Source organism: Drosophila pseudoobscura, chromosome 4, assembly GCF_009870125.1.
Source record: "Drosophila pseudoobscura strain MV-25-SWS-2005 chromosome 4, UCI_Dpse_MV25, whole genome shotgun sequence".
Lineage (NCBI taxonomy): Eukaryota > Metazoa > Arthropoda > Insecta > Diptera > Drosophilidae > Drosophila > Drosophila pseudoobscura.
The window spans coordinates 9,568,737-9,592,702 of NC_046681.1; the positions used below are offsets into that span (position 1 = coordinate 9,568,737).

At 44.7% G+C, this 23,966-nt stretch overlaps 1 long non-coding RNA gene across 1 annotated transcript; it reads right to left on the reverse strand.

The window, feature by feature from the left end:
- Positions 1–13,604: 13,604 nt before the first annotated feature.
- LOC117184086 (uncharacterized) lies at positions 13,605–23,851 on the reverse strand. The gene is made up of 3 exons (XR_004469288.1): positions 23,347–23,851; positions 23,142–23,287; positions 13,605–13,640 (listed from the first exon to the last, which is right to left on the reverse strand). It is a non-coding gene; the product is annotated as an uncharacterized lncRNA (long non-coding RNA).
- Between the last annotated feature and the right edge of the window lie 115 nt (positions 23,852–23,966).

The window sequence follows — 23,966 nt, forward strand, 5'->3', positions numbered from 1 at the left end:
GTCGACTTTTCTAGCTCTCGTCTGCCACTCCTCTCTCTGACTTGTTTGCGTATGTGTGTTTCTTTTTCTTTGCTGTCGCAAGAGCGGGATTAAATCAAATCAAATTGAACCGACGACAACGAAACGGCAAATTCGACCGAAACAAAAAGAGACAGAGAAAGACAAAGAGCGAGAGAGAGAGAGAGAGACATGGTAGAGAGAGCAGAAAAACTGATGGAGATTTTGCATTCCCATTCAAACAATGCAATAAAAATTGGGTCAAAGATCAAGTGGAGCTCAGCGGCTGCAGCAGTGGCAGCAGCATGAGCAGAACAGCAACAAGCAAGGAAGCGACCAAGAAAAAGATGCCAAATAGAGTTGCGACGAAGACGCAACGCAGCGGCGCGTGGCATGAACATGAATGCAGTAGCTGAGAGGGGGTGCGCCCAAAAAGGGGCACCGGAGCAGAGGTCGCTTTTCTACCAAGCGTGATGGATGTGCACTCACACACACACACACACGTCCAGAAAAAGGAACGCAGAGAAGTGCAAGAGTGCAAGAGAGTGGGTACAAGAAAAAGATTAAGAAATATGCGCGTGTATACCCTTTCTGAGAGTATATCCGACGTTGCAGAGGGTACAAAATCAAAAACGGAGGCGATACGGCCAAACATTCGCCAAGATCTGCAAATATCGGAACACTAATCTGCTCCAGGAATGATTGGTAGGAATAGGTAGGTCCCCAAGGGTATTACATCTTCGTTTCGCGATTCTGGGTTTCTTCTTTTCTTGTTTCGTCTTCCTTTTTGGCGCTCTATTGTAGTTGTTGCCGCTGGCGCTGCCGCGGGGCCATGTGCATGGGCATGAGCATGCATATGCAAGCAGCGGAGGGATAGGGAGCCGAGAGCCGCTGAGTAGTGGGTGGGAGAGGGGCGGCTGTCAGCGCCACAGCTGTGACTAAGCGGCGCATAACTACCAACCGGATTGATGGCGAGGGCAGGGACGGAGTAGAGGATGCCTGGCGCTGCCACGACTGCCGTTTGTTCCACTCTTTCCACACTCGCGTTTCTTCCCACTAGCACAGCACTCAGTCGCCTCCCCCCCTCCTTCCTCGAGCATTGCTTTCGTTACGCTTTGCCTTCGTTCCTTTTGTTGCTCCGCTGCACTGCACTGCCCTGGTCTTGCCTATGCATTTTTTCGCTCTTTTTTTTGGCATGCTCTCGTACTCGTAGGCGTTGATGATACCCAAACGAACCGACAGAACGTCGCACAGTGGGTGCGGTGGGCATGCTGTGTGCTGTGTGACGTGTGTGGGGGTGAAAAAGTCTTCATGCCATAAAAAATTGATGATTGATTGATTGATGGACACTGTAAGTGCATTGAGTGACTGATCTCAGACACTGAAGAGGTAGTTTTAGCTAGGGAGAGTAGATAAATGACACTAAAAAGAAATAATTAATTTGTTAGAGACTTCCTTTTTTAGTTCCTATGATAATCCATCACAATTTCAGCTCTGAAGTACATCATTCTCATAAAAGTGTCGTTCGATGGTTTGAATACAGGAGACGGTTTTTTGGTCCTTCAATTCCACTGTGCACACTCTGACGCCTGAAGCGGAATTTGGCAAACTGGAAAACTGCATGAAAATATGCAAAAACCGTCCAAATGATTGCGGCTCAGCCGTACTGCATTCCCTCAGTCTACCTCGTCTCATGAGCGCGCTTTTCCACAGTTCCGTCCCGTTCCGTCCCCCATTTCCCATTTCCATTTCTCTCATTCTCATTCTCATTCTCATTCTCAGGCTGTGCTTCGGTTGTAGGTCGCGACGGCGGCTGCTCTTAGTCCCGAGACCTGGAGACCCGAATCTCGGTGACGGTGGCATGCATGAAACGAAAATGAAATTAAGTCAAGACGGTCACATTAATCGAGCCAACCCCCGCCCCCTCCCCACCCATATGCACCCACCAGTGCTCACAGACGGAGACCCTCTTCACACACACCCACAGCCACACCGCTGCACTTATGAGCAGGAAGAGCGGCTTTCTACGGGATTTATTTTCATTTTCCTAGTGTTTTCGTTGGTTTTCTTTTTGTTGCTGATTTTCACTTCTTTACAACAATTAAGAGCGTACATAAGTCAAAACCACAAAAGAAATGGAGCAACAAAAGTGAAAAAACAAGCAAAAGATATAGTATGCATCACTGCGGATACCCTATCATCATTCCCATGATAGTTGCAAATACACTTGGCAGAAGGAGTGGTAGATATAGAGATCCAATCTGTGTGGCTGCGACGGCTAGTTTCAATGGAAAAAGGAACTGCAATGCAAACAACTGATCAGAACCATAGTACGCTCTGCAAGGGCATCAAAAGTAAATTGTTAGGAACCAAAGCATTGCAAAGAGAAGTGCAGCTTGAAAAAAATCCATTTCCTGCAAAAACAACTGACGGCGACAGGCAGACCCTGCACCCGGCACCCTGCACCCGGCACCCTGCACCGCTCCCTTTAAAGCAATCGCCTTTGACCCCCTCCTTACCCACACAATGCTGGGACGCCACTTCAATGTACTTTCGCCGTTAGTCTCTATTGCTCTCGCTCTCACTCTCACTCTAACAACCGACATTTGCAATCAGAGAGGAGAAGGAGGAGGGGAAGGAAAGCGCTCGTTGAGCATCGACCGCACAAATAATTGGAACTTAGTCGAGTGGATGCACGGCGGAACGGGGGAGGGGGGCAGCGGATGGAGAGGTGTGGGTGGGTACTGAGAGCCAAATGGGAGGGAGTGCGGGTAAGCAGCAACTGCCAGACACAATGAGCCAGCCACCGCCTCTCTTCAAGAGTGCATTATCCGTTGTTCTCGACATCTTTTGCGGTGAATGCCGTCTTCAGCTCCGGCCTCTCTCCCGCTCTTCCTCCCGCCATCCTCCGACATCCCACTCCCCCTACCGCATTGTGGGAAACCATTGAAACCCAAAATACGCACACTCAATCATCGTTTTTGTCTCTTTTAATGGTGATTCTTTTGCCTCTCCCTCTAACGGTCCACTGCTCTCCTATGCTGCACCTTTGCTCTCCATCTGTCCGCAGCTTTGCTACCCTACTTAGTAAGGGGTATGATGATTGGCTCAATTGTTTGCAACGCAACACTTGAAGGGATATATCATCGTAAGTCGATGTGTTGTTAAGAAAATATCGTTCAAAAGGTGCCACAAATCTGTTTTTTTTTGCTTCCGCAGTATAAAAGTTAAGGCCGATTTAATCGGATCACAATTTGATATAGCGGACATCAAAAACTTGTTTGTTTTTACAAAATTTGGCAAATGTAGTTAATATGTTGACACTGGAGCCCCGCATGAATCCGCGGTATTCATATAGTCACGGCTATACTCATTCCACTTGAATACTGTTCATGCAGGGCAAAGACTCACAATCTCATCTGATCTCTAAACCATATAGCTAGCTGTAGGGTATCGAAAGTTTCTCGACTGTCTCTGATTCGCTCACCCACTTTGGCTCCCATTCCGTTCTACATAGCTATCCATTGCCGTCCCCTTGCTCGCCCCATCTGTCTGCTGGCTTGCTTCCCATTCTCATTCGGCTGCCTCTTCTCTTCTTTTTTGGTGGTGGAGTGGAGCTGTTGCTGCCGCATAATTATTGCCATTAGAGCGCGTCTCAATTGAGCTGCTGCCGGGCGGAGTTTTCTTCTGCCGCATGCCGCATGCCGCTTAGGCCGCTTGCCCCGAGGTTTCTTTCGATTCAAACGACGCGTGTCATTGTGGCTTTGGCCTCCAGTGGGTCAGATGGGGCAACGAGAGATGGGGCATGGACAGTGGCACTGCCAGGCAGACCTTGCGCCATTCGCATTTCAAATGGAAGTGGCCTAGGCCAGTGAAAGTTCTTGACAATGTGCATCATTAATATTGTCTGGCGTTCGTGATGTTGCCACTGCCACAGCCACTGCCACAGCTAAAGCTTCTTCTGTTGTTGCCACTGCCACTGCCACTGCCACTGCCGCTGCCAGTAGCCCAAATGCAAGCCTGAATTCGATATTCAGGGCGTCAGCGCTCTGGCATTGTATTGCGGCTTTTGTGTTAAGACCTGGTCCAGGTTCGTTCTCTCCTCCAGGTTGTACATTGGCCTCGGGTGAAATCTAGCCACAGAATGCGGGGGAGGGAGGCCCATTGGGTGCCCATTGGGTCAATATATGGCTGGTGAGGAGATGAGAGGGGAGGAGGAACAGACATGGCCCCCCCTTTTGGAAGTTTGAGTGAAACCAAATTTGGTATTCCATGGGAATCAATATCATGTGCATCCATGGAATGCTCGCAAGATATTGGTCTGCATTCGCTCCTGAAATCTGTAGCACTTTTTGGAAACAATAGAGAACAATGGATGTTTGATACGGACTTAAATTATTTGCCAGTAGATTGCTGTGATATTTTTATTGAATTATTATATTTCTATTTATTTTGTATTCAATATCAATAATGAACCACATTTCGGACAAATAACTAGGTATATTTATATATATGCAAATGCAAATGAATAATAACTTTCATTGAACAGTTTCTTTCGCTTTGCTTTGATGTCACATGAAATTTATTCATTTTTGTGGGATTTCTGCGGTTGACAGTATTTGGGGTCGTAAATCGACAAACCACAAAGTTTCAGTTTTTTTGCTCTCTAGAAATTATGAAACACTTTCGTTGGAAATGGCAAAAGTTTTCAAAATAATTGATTTTCCCCCGTTCAGTTTTCTCTGTGGAAATTTATCGCTGGTTTGGGGCTAATTTGACTGAAATTAATATGCCCATCACATTAATGACTGCGCCCCGCACTCCCCGCACTCCCCGCACGACCGATTGAAACGTCGCCTCAACTCTTTGGGGTTCATCAATCAATCAAGAGGGGGGTAGTGGTAGTGGCGGCCCGGGGCCCGGGGCCTAAGTCCATTATGAGTTATGCAAATAATTAAGGCATTCTTTCAGGCGCCCAGCCAAGGACGAGACATTAACTAAATGAGTCTGGCCTTGCGCAGAGTGGAATTAATCGGGGCTTAATATTAATATTGTGGATTATGGCCGCTATGTCGGGTTCAACTTTAGCAGAGGTCACTCAGCAGTAAAGTGTTTCACGCCCCTGACATATAATACGCACATACATTTACACAGATAAAGAACCCCTTCCTCCGCCCCCAAAGAGAACCAGCTATTTCGAATAGATTGAATATAATTTTTTACGACTCTGCTCAGCAGCAGCTTGGGGGTCAAAAGTGCAGCGGCAAACGTTTACGATTACACAGACCGTATTTATTATTCATAAGAAAAGATGCAAACTAATCCACACATGGGGTGAAAGCCATATAGACACACAGATACTACACACACATTAACAATAAATGTAATGGCTCTTCGAACAAATATAAATTGACACCGAGATAACCTTTTGTGGCATCTCACTGGCCAGACAACGATGAAGATGTTCAGTTTGATGGGATTGTTTAGTTGAGGAGCATGATGATGATGACGATGATGATGTTGATGATGACGAGGAGCAAAATATAGCCATCGAGAAGCCAAAGAATTTCTGTTATCAATATCCAAGGGATGCGAGCCCCGCCCTCCAGTTGATCGACCATTCGTGCCCTCTGTCTGGACTCAAATTTAATTTCTCAATTCTGTTGACCCTTTTACGTGAGTGCATTTTCGAAAGGGTATAAGGACTTTGTTGGAAGAAATGCCCTGTTGGAGAGGTTGGGAAAAAACCCCCACAACAAATATTATTTGCAAATTCCATTCAAACTTGAGTTCAATTCATGATTCATTCAACTTGTTCCGACTTGTAGCCCAAGAGTATTTAAGACTTCGCTATATCAATGACTGTTTTTTTTGTTGTTGCTTGAAAGTCTTTTTTATTTATTTATTTGCAAATATGGAAATTTTAAGCGACCGCAGGGCCCGAAATTCGTAGCACACTTTCGTGCGTCGCCTGTCAGGGGCAAAGAAGTTCCTTCTTCGGGTCAATCACCACTCAATAACCTCGAACAATGAGTGCCAAAACTCTTTTTTTTGCATTTGTATTTGTGGCTGTTTTTCCCCCGTCCCCCCGCCACACACAAGAGTCAACAACTTTGGAGAGGCTCTTTGAGTTGTGGCTTTTGATATTTCTCTGCATTTTTCCCCCCTTTTTCATTTTTGAGTTTTTGAGTTTTTGCATTTTGTAATTTTGTCTTTGACAGCTTTTGGCACAGAAAGAGAATGCTGCCTTTGTGTGTGCCGCATGATTTTGAAATGCATTAAAAGTCGCCCACACAAAGGATTTTGTGTTTGTCCTGGCAAACACACACACACACACACAGATCGAGTATATCCACACAGATGAGCGAACAGAAGTGCAAACATTTTTTGGAAACATTTCCCATCATTAATGTGGCCCTTTGTCTCATGTCGGTATTTATGGATTAGTTTGCCAACATATACATACATATATAGCGGGAAAAATATGAAAGAGTCGCTAATCCAAAACTCAAAAGCCAGCAGTAAAAATTTTGCAAATTCGGACCGGGAATGAGGACAGTCCGAGCTATTTCGATTCATATTTATTTTCTAACTTTCCGTATTAACAGATATGTATATGCAATGTATGCTTTAAAGCAGCTACTCTCCTCTGTATATAAAGTAATAAAATATTTCTAAGAAATCGAAATGCACTTCACAATACGTCGTTTACCCTCTTGGCTAACGAGTTGGGAGCATGAAAACTGTCAAGTTATTTGTCATTTAGTCAATGACATTTATTTCCATGTTTTATTTTACTTTTTTCCATGTTTCACATTCGAATTTCGAACAATCCCCCAATGCTGCCACTGCTTCTGTAGTTGTAATTGAAGCATGTAATGCACCCGGCCCCATTCAGTCCCCTCCCCCCCCCTCGAGAGTTGTCATACAAAAGCTTTTGGGAACATTTTGGGTAACTGCTGTTTTGCGATATAATGACCTCAAGGCAACAAATACGTCGAGTGTGCCCCGACAGGCCCCGAAAGCCCAACAACAAGCCAACAACTAAACAACAAATGGAGCTTTCTCTTGGTTGAGTGCACTTTTGGGTACATGTAACTATGTGTGACCGATGTTGTTCGGATGTCGTTGTTCCTATAGTACGAGTAGATGTTGCCATAGTTATTGTTGCTGCTTGTTTGCTGTTTGCCCGTTTGCCCGTTTGCCTGTTTGCCTGTTGGTGTTTGCTCAACTACATAATCATCTATTAGTATTTACATGCACAGCACTACACTTGTTTGCATTTAAGCGCCAAGCGGATTATTCCCGTCACTTGCTAAGACCCTGCCCTAGAACCCTAGAACCCTAGAACCCCAGAGCACAAAGCACATAAGCAAAATCTTTCGAATACATTTATATCTGTATATACATCTGGTGCTGGTACTGTTTTTTTTTTTATTCCGAGTATTTCCAGTATTTCGAGTGTTGAGTGTGTGCAAGATTTATGGCTCAAGTGATTGGGTTTTGCTGGGAAAGTGCTTTGGGTTTTTGGTACACGGTACATAGAAAATTGAAGGGTATATTCTATAGACAAAAGGATCGGGATTTACCCTTTAAGAGCAAAGGCGAGCAAATTTTAGCTAGAAACCAAATATTGAATACCCATTGTATTTATAGTATCTATGACCTATCTATATCTATACACCATAGTCAGAACCGGGTATCCATTAGTCTTCCATTGGCTTATACCTTTTTTTGTACTACCACAATATTTATCTGCTCTTTCAACCCCACTGCTCTACCCCTCGACCCCCTTTATCTTTTGGTTCAACAAATTCTGCAAATGGCAAATCTGGCATTGTAATCAATACGTGTATAAATTAGAAGCTATCGACAAATTGGCTGCCTTGACATCCTTTAAATCTCGACTAAGTCCGCATAAGTTGGGCCTTCAAAATTTAAACAAAAATGCAAATCTTTTTATTATTCTCCGGATCTATACACATATATTTACTTCGGTTTGGTTTGTTATTTGCTATCCGTGTGATTTTCATTTTCCAAACAGTGAGAGTGTCACAAAAGCAAACAGATTTAAATTTAAGCAAAATGCATTTCCATTGTAATCCGGAAAAACATTTCAGATTAAATTTTCGCTTCGGTTCCAACACATGTTTTTGATTTTCTGTGGCTTCCTTGAATAATGCAATTTTGCTAAAAGTAATTGGCACTTTTCCCAGAGTTTGCGGAGCGTAAGAAATGGAAAGTGAAGTTATATTATAATGAATTTATTTCAAATTTGAGTACTAAACAAAGCGACAATCAATGGCTTAGGTGTTAACCCATTCAATTGTTTTAATTATGAATTTGTTGCTAATAAATCCACAGATTCTTTCAATTCAATGGCGTACGTAAGCTTGTTCATAATTAAAGTGATTTACGGATGTGTCTACAAAGAAAAATTTATTTTAATCATACTTGTTCTAAGTCGACCACTAAACAAAAGTCAAACTGCATTTCGTATGCATATGTCTGTGCATTAAAGAGCCTAGTTTTGTTCATATTTGATGATGTGTTCAGATTAACGTCATGGCAAATCCATGGCTTGAAATAATTGGGAAATTCCCAAATCTTTGGCAAAACATTGCCTGAAACATTGATGGGTCCGGGGCGTTTGTGGGCATATGTCGTATCCAGAGAAGGAAAATTGGCAAAAGACACAGAGACATAGAGGACAAAGCCATAATTAATACAAGGAAGGAGGCTGGCAAACAAAATGTCAAACAAATCTATAGTTTCCCATATATATATAAGAATATACACTGCGAAAAATATCCATAATTGTCATATGAAGTCAAGTGAAAAAGAAGAAACTTATCAACTTTTTAGGACCTACTTTAAAACCAATTTCTGATGTAAGTAATAATTCTCTCCTCAGTTTGGCCAAGAGTTTAATGGCCTGAGGTTCTGTTTTATATTCGATATAAGCATTCTTCCGGAAACATGTTTCTAGGGCGCTCCCTTTTCCCGCAGTGTACCTACATATATAGTAGATATAGATTGGCCCTGGGGCGATCTGCTCGTGTGCGTATGTTGATTATGCCAGAAACATTTGCATTTGCCTTCGAGTGTTGATGTCCTTCCTACTGCCTACTTTCGGACAGAATGCAAATAGGTCCGCTGTTTCCCCTCCGTCCCTTCCCCCCTCTGTTCATTACTCTCAAAATTTAAACATGAATTTTAGTTATTTATTGTTGGTCTCGTTTGAGTTTGAATCCTGCCTGCCACCTCCTGGCGCCTCTTGTTGCCTGTCTTGTTTTGCGGAAAATGCATTTTAATATTTCAAATTGATTTGTTATGCAAAAATTTGATAGGTCTCTGCCGCATCAGACATCAGACATACATCCGTACACGTACACGTACATCCTGAATACTTATGGCCATCCATCAGTCAATGCGATTACATGGGCGTGAGGATGGGGAGGGGAGGGGCAGGCTGGGGCAGACACAGGATGGAATCTGACATTCTCTTAGTCGAACAAAATTATGCATACGCCGTGTTGGCTGGTCTACATAATTTAGCATTTATTATGATTATTATTATGATTATATTATTGAATTTAATTTGAGTTCAGATTTACTCAATTGCCATTCCACTCCAGTCCACTCTCCAATCCAATTCCAATCCCAATCCCTGCCCCAGTCCCACTGCCAGTCGCAGAGCTTAAGCAAAAGCTCTCCTTCAATATGGGTTAAGTATGATGGCGGGTTGGCAGGGTTGCCATCTTCCACTTTAAGGGGCGGTTTCTCATCGTGTATATACATGGGGGAGTGTATGCGTGTGTGTGTGTGGAACCCCGAAATGTCTTCGATAATAGAAAATATAATCAAAGCGCCATAAAAATGACATTTAACATGCGGCAGGCGTCGCCTTCTCCGTCTCCGTCTCGTCACCCATCTTGGGGTTTGTCCTGCTCCCCTTAGTGCCCCAATCGTTCTCTCAGTCTGTGCGGTTTTTATTTCATTTCACTTCGTTCGAGGGTTGGAACTCAATTTACTTGAAAACGCATCAAACAGCAAATTTTATGAATTTACAACGTTTCGACTTTCGTTTTATACCGGGTACTCGGCTAGTTCCTTGGGTATGTTGTCTTTGTGCGAGTGTTTGCCGATGGTGCTTCCCTCTGGACCTACGTACCAATTTATGGATCGGCCTTACAGCCTATAACGCTTCAAGAAAGTATCATCTGATGCAATTTGTTTGAGTTTAAGCAAGGGCTCTACAATACCAAGATTTTGCAATGCCTTGGGCTCCACCAACAATATACACAGGCTTTGAAAAGAGTTAATTTTCTGTCCGATGATCCGACACGCTCAAGTCAATCCCAAGAAAGCCAAAACAAAATACGTAGCTTGGGCATGACACAGCCAATTGATGGTTAAAAACGGAATAACAAATTGTATGTCATATGGTATGGTTTAAGGCACTTTGAAAGGAACAGAACAGGATCAATACCAGTGTGACTATAGTTATACTATACTCTCTGTTTTATGAACAAAGTATCTTGGAAATCATCATGATTGAATAATTATTAAAACTTTAATTTCTAAAGTAGTTTTAGCAACAAAAACTTAATTTTTTATGGGTAAAAACTTAAGTGGGTATCCGATAGTCGTTACACCGTTCGTTTCTGTCTAAATTGGAGGAGGAATCTTTTTTTTTTTTGGTTCGTCACTTGGGGTCACTGAGGGCGACAATTGTCTCTGTGTTGTATGTGAGGGTGGTTGAGTGTGTATGTGAGGCATGGGGCATGTGTGTGTGGGGCATGTGTAAGTGTAATAGAAAGCAAAGTTGATGGGCTGGCTCTCTGACGTTTGTCCTTGCCGAAGCTGCTCCAAAACCGCATCAGTGGCATTGGCAGTATGGCAGCCACACCAGGCACAGTGGCAGGGGCTGTCACAGGGGCAGCATCAATAGCTACAGCTACACAGTGGCAGGCAGCCAGCAAGAACAGTTAGCTGCCGTAAGGCAAATGGCTAAAGTAACCACCGACCAAAATGAGTTTGAGGTGTAAGTGTGAGTGGTATAGCACTATATAGTGTGGGGCAGGGACACGGACCCAGGGACGGAAATGGAGACAGAGCCGCAGCCGCAGCCGGAGACAGAGTGGCTCTGGTGTGGCGCCTTTTTCCTTTGATAGTGGCAAATGCTATGTCCGGAGGTCTGTCCGCGGCTTCTTTGCTCTCCAGTTCTTTCATTCTCCCTTTGTGCATATGGATATGTGGCGGAAATATAGTTTATGGCCCAATGGGGAAATGGGGAGGTGTTGGTGGCAGCCCAAAAGTGCAGAGGGTCACATGTGTGGGGACATGACGAAGCAGGGCAGAAAAAGTTGGGGGTAATCAGCAGAGTAACGTGACAGAAGGAAAAACTTTTCAAAGAGGACTATTGTTAAATAATATGATCTTGCCACGAAACTTCATGAATTCCATATACTCCCACCTCTAAGATGTCTGCCGCCAGCCAATGCCAATGAAAAACATTCATTTCTCGACTAAAATGTTTAAGTAATACTATCATTGCACCTGTCCTACCATGTTTCAGTCCTTCCCTTTTCATTCCCTTTCGCTTCTGCTCTGGAAACCCTTTTCACTCCTTTGTCCTTCCCTATGGATGCGATGCCTTTTAAATCGAATTAAAGTCCAAGCTCCCATTCCATTACTTTAGCAACTGCCTTCTTTGTGTGTGAGCTCTTGGCCGAGTCTATGGACCCAGCATGCGGCACTGAAGCTGCTTCAACGGGGCACGTCTCAAGGAAAGCATAATCTATGTGTGTATGTGTGTCCCACTATCGCATATGTCCTCATGTGTGCCCCCGTGTGCGTGGGTATCTATGTGTTTGAGTTTCGGTTGAACTTTGCTGCAGTTGATCAAAAATTCATTTTCCAAAACTTGCCATAAAATGCGAATTTTATACAGAATTACGTGGCTCTGTGTGTGTGTGTGTGTGTGTGTGGGTGTGGTCCTGGCATCTCGAGTGGGTGTGACCCCTTGCAGGTGTCAGTGCATGTGACAATGGCTACACTGTCGAAAATGGACGAAAAGTTTGTTTTGGAATTAGTTGGGAATTGGGAACATCCATTTGTATGCATTTTCGTTCAATGCTTCGCAGGGTACTGGTACTTGAGTTCTCTTTGGGCTATCCTTCGCCCCTGAAGGCCCCTTAGGCAACTGACTCGGTCCCAAGAAGCCAACAACAATACACACAGTCTTTGCCGAGGAGCAAGACTTACTTTTCAAACTCCGACGAGAAAAAGTCGGTGCCCAGAAAGAAGAAACAATATATGTACGTGGCTTGCAGATTTGTTGCAGATTTCAGAGGCCCATTGTTTTTCCCTCACTGTAGCTGCTGCGCGGGGCTACCACCCGCAACTTACTTGAGACTTTATTACTTGGCCTGCGATCGGTAGTTATTTGTGCTGCTTTTGCTGTTGCTGTTGCTGTTGTTGCTGTGGCTGATGCACGTCGGCCTCGTCGACATGTCGTTGACAGCGTAGTTAACATTTTTATAACCAAACTTTATGCGTCTCGCGAAGGGGTTCTATGGTGTGTGTGGGTTGTGGGGGTTATTGGGGTTTCCCCAGGCACACGTGATGTGTTACAAGCACGCACGTTCGACGCTCCACGTTGCAACAGCCCGGCAAAAGTCAAAAGTTGCACTTAGCGGTGCGCCACCTCTAGCCCCGAACCAAACCATGCGCCTCCACATTTTCGCGGATGTGTGGCAAGGACTAGGGGGTGGTGGCTAGGCAGACAACAATACTTTACAGCCGACGAAGTTAGTTGGTTGCCGGGTTGTTAGCGAAAGTGTTGCAGTTGCCACACATTCGGCGGGCAGCTGTTATTGCAGTTGCAGTTGCCGCTGCTGTTTTTGACGGCTCCCCATGTCGCCACTACCGTTCTTCCTGCCTGCTGCTGCTGGTATAGTCCGGGGTATTCGAGGGGTATACTGTACCCTTATAGATGTATGTAACAGGCGGAGGTAACTCTTTCAAATTCCGCAATTCTCTCAAGACAAAGGGCACTTCTTCATTTTCAATCAAAATATGGAAAGAAATGTTCCAATCTATTGATTTTCTCGGGAGAATGGAATATCCTCTAATCCTAATATCAACTACGGGTAAAATAAGTAGAGCCGCGGCCCTTGCCGTGTCTCACAATGTTCGCGCTCGTTAAATGTATGTTTTAGTTTCAAATCCTTCGTTTTTTCATGTTTCGTTTTTGGCCTATTGGTTTTTTTTTTTTGGTTTTGAACTGCCGCCGACGTCGACGCCGTCATGATGATGACCTCATTCTGTCTGGCCCTCGCAGCGCCCTCGCTTCTTTTGCTGACACCCTCCCCTCTGCCGCCCCTCGCCTGATGTCTGCGCAATTTAATTTGCGAAACTATCTGTGTTCTGCCAAAAGTTTGTCTACCACATTGTTGGCCCACCATCTGACTAGGCTTTCTCGCCTCGCCATCTCTTGGTCTGCTATTTGCACACCAAATGGAGAAATGGCAACAAGCAGAAGGACCTTCGAAGTACAGACTAGATGATACCTAATATTTAGATGTATTTTTGCATGTTTCTACTTACGGAAATGTAGTCCTTAAAATGTGCCGATCCTGTGAACGAAAGATAATGGATATCGATGTGAATGAAGAAATTCATAGCGATATATTATTAAATAGCTCCTATAATAGGTATACACCTATTGATTATGTGATGACTAAAGGTCATAAAAGATATTACCATATCGTTTTGGATGTCTAACTACTGTAAAAAGATATACCCTTCCACTATGCGATCCCCGGGGTGCAAAGAGTGGAAAAAACTATGCGCGAATATTCATCCCATCCCCCCCCAGGTCCCGACCCATCCCGTACGTACTGGCTGGAACGTATATGGCATGATATTATCAGTTCGATCTGCGCATTTGCATGCCGAATGAATGACGCTGCTGCCAGTGCCTCCTCCAGTGCTGTTTTTGCTGCTGCTGTGGGGGATTGTAATGTTTGGTAATGTTCGGCCATGATGGGAGCTTTGCGTCAAGCCAAAAGTGGATTCGGCCAGTCACCAGGCGGGCCAAAAGCGGCAGAGAGACAGAGAGCGAGAGAGAGAGAGAGACAGACAGGGGCCAAAAGGGTCAAAGTGAAATGGGGCCGCAATGGGGACAGGCAGATGGGGCTACGGGTAGCCTGGCTTGGCCATCTCTAGGCCAAAACTCAAATAGTTTATGGTCGAGGCATCTTCCATTTGCCGCAGGGCTAGGCAGCTGCTAATCAAGTCATGGCTATTCCACTGGATTTAACATTTCTTTAAGACTATTGCCTGGTGCTGAATGGGTTGGGTGGGGTGTGGTGGTCCATTACTAAATCTTTTTTGGGTAAAAATCTGTCAGTGTGAATTGGCAGGAGATTGGGGGAGCACTAACTGGGTTCTGTATTGGGAATCGGAACTTGATTTGTGAGAAAATATAACATATTTTGCTGAAAGTGTTATATCTTTAAAGTAAGATGGACTATAAAGTGTACTTTCCCGAACTAGAAATTGTTGAATTGCGGAGTATTTAATATTCCTAATGTACCTAATGATGTATGTTTTTAATTGTATTAAATCTGTTGTCTAGACGATGTTGTCAGGTGTAGAGCCAAGGATGCAATTAACAGATTTATCAAATGCAGTGCATAGTATTTGGCGTAGTATTAACATTCAATTCCATTACCTGTCATGCATTAAAAATGTATTTAATTAAAATTTAATTGTGCGACTGCCGCAAATTAAATAAACAATTTTTAATTGAGCCGGGCAGAAAAGTTTAAGCAAACATCGCACAAATATGCAATCCATACAGCAATATGGCAACGGCCCATTGTGGATTATATACTCCAACTGGAACTCGAACTCGTATTATATACCCCTCTATATACAGGTACCCATATAGCGTATATATTGGCCTGATTTTTCATTTTCCGTCAATAAACCAATTACAAGAAAGAGAGAAACAACAGCCATTGCGGAGCAGGCAGGAACAATGGTAATAACAGGCTCTGACACACCATCGAGAAAAATGCAATTAAAAAAATATGTTTTTTAATTGGACTCCACCTTTCACCTTTCAGCCACCTGCCGTGACATTAATTTGTGTGTTAGTCCAGACCAACGGCCGAACAACCAGGACAGGACAGGACCAACACCCAACAGCCAACAGCCAACACCAAAAACTGAACACGAACCGAGCAATTGCATTTCGAAATGCTGAAACTCGAGACTCGCCAACAAATTTGAATTCCAACAAAAGTTTTCGCCTGTTTTTTCCTTTTTCTGAAAGTTCTTTTGGTAATTTGAGCTGAATATTTATCATACAAAATCATGGGGGGGCCCCGGTGTCATTCTCGATGTCGCATCCAGTCGGCGTCGACTGGCGCCTTTTAAATCAAAGTGAAACACGCCAAAATATGAAGAAAGTAAAGAGAATTGATGACCGCCGAACGGTGTATTGTTTTAAGCCAAAGAAGGAGATTATGGCAAGAAATATGCACATCAGTGAGTATGCATATAATTTTGTAAGGGCATGAATGTTTTCTGTTAAAGTAAAGATATGATGATTATGGAGGACTCTATAGAGATGATTCCGAAGGGTAGCAGTAGAACACCATGCTTTCGGGGGTTGGTCTAGGACACTGGGACTTCGAATGGAAGAGCTTGAGAATGAGGAAGGTTCTTATAATGGAAATTTATACAAAAAGTTTAGGGTAGAAATGGCCAGGGTTCGGGAATAAGGAACAAGAGGTTTAAAGTCAAAATATTGTATTTATTTTGAGTTTACTTTTGGAAATGTAAGACAAGCTATTTTCTCAATCATTTCAGTGAACAAAATGTCGTCAATCTATAAAGGATAAGAGTCTAGAAGCTGGCGTAATCTAATCTTATTAGCTGTTTAAACAAGCCATGAGTCTGCGGCTGCGTCTGACTTACATTCAAAACCCACAAAAAACAACGATGCCGGCCCTGAACCAGAAACCATCTGCATTGTCTTCTGTCGTGGCTGGGACAAAGCTAATTCATGAAAATTATGAAGTTAAGTCGCTTCGACAACATTCCACAGACGGGCTATCATCCAGCAAAAAGCAATCTTGAGAAGACGCCCACGCGACCAAAAAAAGCGGGCCCAAACCGAAAGAAGATGCGTTTCAAGTTAACTGTAAGTGGGACTGGGTCTGGGACTGGGAATGGGAGAGGCCGCTCCTTCTCCTTGGGCCCTGGCTCTGGCCCGGCCTTTTGTATTAATATCAAGGCGAATATCTCAAATTTCGATGCAGAGGGAAAAAATCTCGGCCAGCCTGCGAGTTGGCACACATCGTGGTGCCCAGCCCAGTCTTTAGTCGCTTATTCTTTGGGTCCCGGTCCCAGGAAGTTGGCCTGGAAAACACACACAGTTCTCGTTCTCGTTCTCATTCTTGTGCCTCCGTCGGTCGTCCTACCACATGATTTTCAGGCAGTCGTGTGTGCCGCCCATCAAACAAAACAGCTAAAATGGTAGGAAGTCCGAATGTATCTTTGTATCTCATTTTGAGTATCTCTAAATATGCACAAGTGTGCGGCTGGCTGGATGGCTGGCAGGCTGGCTGTATGTGAAACCGCAAAAAGGCAAGTCCAGACCCAAAATGCAGGCCAGGATGATGATATGATGCTCTGTGCTCTTCTCGGGGTCTCACTTAGTCCAGGGCCACACTCATCAACACACAGACCGCAACGTGTCCCATTTAAAAAAGAAAACCAGAGGAGTCCGAAAAGAGAAAAGATGGTAGAACCCTGGACTGCCAGACTCCCAGACTGCCACACTGCCAGAGATAGCATGGCCATAAAGCATGACTCCGGCAGGCGGCGATATCCTTGAGTGCGAGTCCGAGTGCTGATGCTGCTGCTGCCACTGCCACTGCCAGGCCATTAGCCGCAAACGAGAAATGAAGATTATCTAAAAGATACATGCAACAACAACAACAGCTACAGCAGCCACAGCGATGACAAAAAACAAAAGGAAAAAAACAGCAACGGAACAAGTTTCATTACAACGAAATGTTGTGTTTTTTTTTCTCGCCGCCACCCGAGCAAAACTGTGGTCCCCCATTGTCTCCGATGTGTTCTATAACTTATCCGACACCCAGCCAAAAGCTGCCAGCTACAATCCTCGCATACTCAGGCCCCCATATGGGGCCAAAAAAAACGTGGCGAGGTTGGTCATCATCAGGCTCTGATTCAGCCTCACATCAGCCTCAGTTTCAGGAACAGATACTCGTACTCGTACTCGTATTGCTGCAACAGAGCCCAAGCCCAAGCCCGAATTCGAGCCCGGGTTAGAGCCCGAGCTGAGGCCTTCGCTTTGTGGTTGGTCTGGCATTGAGGCGCCATTGTTTGGCATAGTTTTCGGGCCCGGGCCCGGCCCAGTCCCCGTCCCCGTCCTATAGTGGAGCGCACACATATGCGATCCTGTTCTCGGATAGTTACTGTTACACGCCACTGCCGCCGGCCAGACAATGGGCTCCTGCTCAACTGCAGCAACAATGATACACCGAACTTTGTGCTGGTCACTGCAGGAGATGGTCGCGTGAGGTCTGCAGAAGCTGCTAAAGAAACAACTTTATAGAACTATCAGGAATCGTATACTCCTTTGAGATATTGTTGGCTGCTGCAAGAATCTATCAAACATTCGTCCAGCAAGCCCTTGCGGTGTTCAGAAATCTACTGTTATATCATAGGATATACTCAGATACTGCCCATATCCACATCGAAAGATAAAAATAACTACAGCTCACGCTCCCCTCTGCTGGGTCTCATCTCTAGCTCCCAAGCTCTTTGCCATTGTTTCCGTTTCTGGGGCTGGGGCCTGTCCTGCTCTGTGTAGTGCATAATTGTTTTATTAGCAACATTTGCCTAAGCCAAAATCCATGCCGGATTTGCCTCCCGACACCGACGACACCCACAGCAGCCTTTTTAGGCCCCTGCTGCCCTCGCTCTCGCCCTCACCAGCAGCGTCGTGGCTCGTGTATCTTGCAGATACGTGCACTTTGTTTGCCACTATTGCCCAGTGGCTTTGTTTTCGAACTGTAACTGAAACTGGGCTACGACGACGACAACGACAACGGCGACTAGGACGAGGACGACTGGACTGGACTCGACTGCTCTGGCGGGAACATGAGAGGGAACCAAAAAGTGAATAGCAGATATAGAGTTCCAGGTCGTTTGGGGGAGTCCAAAAAAGGGCGTCCCCAATTCAAACATGAATCGAGCACCCCACAAACACTCGCAGAGATACAAGTACCCCTCCTCCTCCAGCTGCAGAGGGATACACACAGTCCATGGGCCGGGGCGAAAGAAAATTGGATTGATTGGTGAGTGCAACCAGAGCCAGACCAGAGCCAGGCCAGGCCAGGCCAGGCCGGGGCATTGTTATGCACTTGCAAGTGGCATTCATAACTGTCCACAAGAGTTGGAATTTTACAAGGAATTCCGCAAGGATACGAAAGGGATTACGGCTGGACTCGTACCCGGAGCCACACATGAAGTGTTGGTAAATTGAAACAAAGTGCGGGCGAGTACACTTTTAAGGACCTGCAGGGAGCTGCAACAGAGCAACCTATAGCTCGATTTGATGCTGCGTTCAAATTAGATTTACTATTAATTTGAGAGGGGATATTCCTTTATTCAACTTTAGCTGTTCATTTTGTCAATCTAAACTGATTGTATTTCGTGCAATTCATATGCCTTACATGTATTTTCATCATTCATTTTTCATTTTTATTAAATTAGAATAAAAAAACATTCTCCATGAGTTTGGTAAATTATGAAATATTCACGCGGCATATTTAGAAATTTACACAACAAATTAGTGGATGGACAAACAAAGGCGCAAATTAAATTATTAATTTAATCACCAAAGTATTAAAATCAAATATTAGATGAGGGAACAAAAAACCAAGTGCATCTTTGGGGGTCGAACCTTTACATACCCCTGGAGATATATGTGTTCTATAGGACTATAGAATAAAATTGTTCGAAGAAGTATAATTGCAATGGCATCATCGACTCGACGCTCGATGATTATCAGGGATATATATTTGGTAGGGTCGTTATGCCTTCTGTCTTTAATTTTTGTATCAAGTCGGGGTCACCAAATGAATGTTTCCAATCATTAAACTTAAACCCATTGTTATCCCAGTAAATGACATACAAATATTTCAGCGTGCAATGTAATAAATATAGTTTGCTTTCGTCTCGTGTTAATTTAGTGAAAAATATCTTTAATAATGACTGTTTTTCCAACTATTTCTCCATATCCCCCAGCTGACAGTTTAATTTGCAATTTTTCTTATGGCTTTTGGCTTCCGTTTGGGGCCCGCATCGAAAAGTTCGCTGGAAAAAACCAAACTATTGATAAACCATGATGGTTAATGCTCTTGGGGCTTCCGGCTGCAATTTAACTTTGCTCAAAGGCGACTTAAAATTTGATTTATTGCACACTCAAGTCAGGCAGTCTTTACTATCAGTCCGTCAGGCCAAGTCAGGGGGTCTGTCCGTCAGTCAGTCAGACCGTCAGTCAGTCAGTCAGTCGAGGAGTCCCTCCGTCTGTCAGTCAGTCAGCTGTTGTAGCTGCTGGTTCCTAGACACACTCGCGCATATGTATCTGTATCTGAAAGCTACTCTCCTTCCACGCTCCCCAATCAGCGAGTCATCCGCTGCATAATAAAAATAAAAATTTTGAACGCTACATTAAAAAAGAGAAGCGAACAAACAGAAGCGTGTAAAAGTGCTGTAACTTTGGCTACTAACCAATAAAAACAACAGCAGCGGCAGCAGCAGCTCGTTGCATGTGGATGTGGCACGGGAATGAGGTTCAGGATGGAGAATGGTAATGGGCATGGGTATGGGGTATAGGGTATGGTGTATGGTGTATGGAGTTTGGAGTATGGGGGATTGGTAGTACAACGACGACGGCTGCTGGTGCTGCTGCTTTGATCAATCAAGCGTCAAAATTATTGCCTCGCTGTGGCACGGGGCAGCGTCAGCGACAGCGACAGTTTGAGTTGCAAGTTGGATTGCGGCAGGCAGGAATCGGGCAGAGAGAGAGAGAGAGAGAGCGCGAATGCAATTATAACCATTTCCACGTGACGCTTCATTGAGCTCCATTCGCTCCCAGAGGCGGCTTGGATAGCCGGGATAGCCGGGTCGCTCGCTCCAGAGTTGAGCGGTCGCCGGTCGCTGGTCGCCGGCAGAAGCCGTTAGTTGTTGTTCATGGCTAAATGGAAATTTATTGCCCACCAGCAACACCCACACAGCTGAAACCACCCCACCACCGTTGCCCTGGCTCGTGCAACTCTAATGAAAGCGAATCGAAGCGAGGCGACTGCGACTGTGAGTTCCTGTGCGAGTACCCGTACAGCGCAGCCCAGATGGATGGCAACTCTAGGCCTCCGGTCAAATGTGCTGTGTAGGACACTTTAAGTAGTGCAGTGCTGCAGAGCCTCCTTCACATACGTGGAGTACGTGGAGTGCTATCTGTGTGCCTGCAAGGAGTGTGTGTGCTCGTGTGTGATTCCGATGCAACTGGCTGCACCGCCCAGAGGGGTATTGCAACATCGTGTAGTAGCCATCATCATCGTCATTTTCATACACTCGGAGAATGTTCAAGTTCGAAATTAACGCGAATAATTACTGAACGGAGTTGGAGAAGAAGTTTCTTAAGTCTCCCAGAAAGCGAGTTGATTTCGTAATAATATCCACGCCCTGAAACCATGATCTCACGGTATTAAGAATGATACAATTTGGACTCTATGTTATTCATTTTCGAATCGAATATATCATATCGAATGCATATATCATAGTTCAACACTGGAATAATTACCAGAAATTCTTCGAAAGTCGTTACAAAGTCCTTAACTAAACATTAGAAATAATGCATTTTGGGCACAAGAAACGAGTGATAACCAGATCCCCAATTGGTGGAATTATATTGATTTCCATTTCCACTCAATTTGGGATCCATTATTTCAGTTGGATAATTCGGAAATAGTTTGAAAGAGAGCGCCTTTCCGCTCAGTGTAGTGTTACTCAAGTTATGCCCACTCACATATGCAGCTGGTGAAGCTAGGATGCTGCTGTGGATCAGGATGAGTATGGGGATGGGGATGAGGATGAGCAGCATGGTAGGCCCGGCCCGGCCCGCTGCCAGCCGGGCTGTTATTATGCGCCCGGTGTGGCGCATAATGCAGCTAATCTAGGGAATTAGGTAAAAAGGGCTGACAAAAGCCAAACAAGCTGAAGTCCAAGAGGATGAAGGCCTGGATGCTCCACCGTTGCCATCGCTCTTGATGTTTCAGCTGGTTCAGCTGATGCTCCTGCTGTTGCTGCTGCCGCTGTATCTGCAGCAACATTGCAATTTTGTATCCTATTACGGAGAGAAGGACTCGACCGGAGACGGGAAGGTTGCTGAGTGACTCACAGCGCTTATCTCCGGGCAAATGTCCTATTCTTTTTTCTCGTTGTCCTTTTCTCAAGGATTTACGGCGGCAAAGTAGCTAAGCGAATTAAAAAAGTAAACTCCAAGTAAATTAAATGACAGCCAGAAGTTGGAGGGCAGGGAAAAAGAGACCTGAAGCGGAGCAAACGGAAAAGCGGCTCAGCCTCTCAGTTGATAAGGCGCTAAGCCCAAGGAAGGCAGCGAACAGCGGACAGCGGACAGTGGACAGCGGACAGCGGACAATGATGGTGCGGCAGAGGCAGGAACCGCAGCGAGGAAAATGTTTTAAAATGAAATCACTTTTAATGAGTCATTCAAGTGGCATGAAGCAGGCAACAGACTCGACTCCGTCCTCGTCCCTGTCCCCATCTCGACTTGACTAGCCATCCAGGCAGCATAAAAATAATAATTTTTACAGCGCTACAAACAAAAAGAACAGAGCCGAAGAACCAGAAATGTTTAGCAGCCTTGGAGGTCGCACTTTTGGATACCCTTTGAAATATAAACAAGAAAAAATTAAGAAATAGAATTTCTAGAAGTGGTTCTAGCCAAGACCTTCCCTTGACTCATTGCTCCTATTGAAAACAGGATCGAGATTTATTACCTACTGCCTGCTGGAGCTGTATGCCAGATATCTGTGAAACTAGGGGATATCTATATCTATATCCATTCGCTTGTGGCTGCTCGTTGCCAGGTACCCATCTTTCTGAGGGTACAATGAAGATTGCCCAGAAAAGGAAGGCAAAGCAATAATAATTTCGCGTACGGACACTGCCAAGTGGATGCTCCAGGAAGCGTCAGTCGGCAATGGCTGAGCGAGTGCCTCGGCGAGTGCCGTGCCCCTGCCACCAGCGCAGGAAATCACCAGCATCAGCAGCAGCAGCACCACCAGCACCAGCAATGCGGCAGCAACAAGTGGTCTCGACTCGACTCTCTCTTGTCGTGATTCCAGCTCCTGCGGCCATTTCACTTTGCTTTTCATTTTATTGCTAATTTTTTTGCGCTCTTTCTCCGCGAGTTTTTGCAAATTATAATGACAGCCCCCGGTCCGGCCCGGTCCGGTCCAGATGCGGAATGGAATAGACTGTTAGTGTCGGGCGTGGCGCCGCTTGGGGGGTCGGGGTCGGTCCATGGAGGCGAAATAGACATTTAATGAAACGAAACGACAACAAATTGTTTAAACATTATTTGCGCTTTCCCTTTGCCGTTTGCCTTTCCTCCTTTCTTCCTTTCTGTGCATCTCCTTTCCATCTCGCTTCTCTTTTATACGTTATTGTTAATAAACAGACATTACAAGGCAGATAATGAACGCAAAGGAGACTGCTCCTCTACTTGGGGACAGAGCCAGGGACTCTTGCAGAGCTTGCAAATTGAAATTGTGGACGCTTTGACAGCAAACGGGGGAAATCATTCATACAACAATTTGTAAAAGGGTTTAAAAATCCAAAATGACTACAGAAGGGACTCAAAGGCGCAAAGAAGCGTCCAATGAGGTGCTGAGAAATAAATATGGACTGAATTTTGTAACATTTTTAAGGAAAATTTCATCCGAAACAAATTTCAATATAAGACAATCGCTTTCAGGGTTATATAAGAGACGGAAACATACCCTTCTCCAGAATCCAATCTAATCTCTTGGGTAATCAGTCGCTCAGTCAATATGTGGGTTCCTTTCCGCCAGATGCCACACACTGCACCAGGAAGAGTGTCTGAGGGAGAGGATGAGTAAGCGCGTGGCTGGGGGTTGCGTAAGCACTAAAATGGTCAATATTAGCAATGATGTCTATGATTCTGCGCTATCGGTTTTACCTTACCTTCAAAATTGTGGATGCCACAGATCGTCCTGATATGGTGGTCGCCTCTGAGAGGGTGTTGCCGTTGCGGCAGGGATCTGCCCGATCCTGGCTGGATGGCCAGCTCTGAGAACTTGTGGGTTCCGCTCAGGAGTTTCGTCATCCAATTCCATAAAACATTGGATCTTGGAAATCGAACAAGACAAATTCTATAAAATATTTAATACAAAATGTGTATTCATCTGTAGTTATAAGAATTTAATTCGTTCAAAGAAGTTAATTAAAGTTCAAATAAAAATATGCAATCCATTTAAATGAAAAAGAAAAGGAACAACTCGTTAAATCCTCACTCAGGCGTCGCTACTTCTAACAGTCTCCAAGTGGATCGATCGTCTAAGGAATATGGTTATATTTCCAGACTGGTGTTTAGAAGGGCTTTAAGCGTCACATCATTTAAAACGTCCAGGCGTCCGATCGCTCTTCTACTCTCTTACTCTACTCTCTACGCTCTTCTACGAGCAGAGTTCTACGAGTTTTGCTGGAGTGACGGAGATCATCGGCAGTCATCAGAGAGAGGCGCACAAGCGAGACCACCGACTTGAAGAACGCGCGCGGCTTGTTGCGACACCATTTCCTTACCG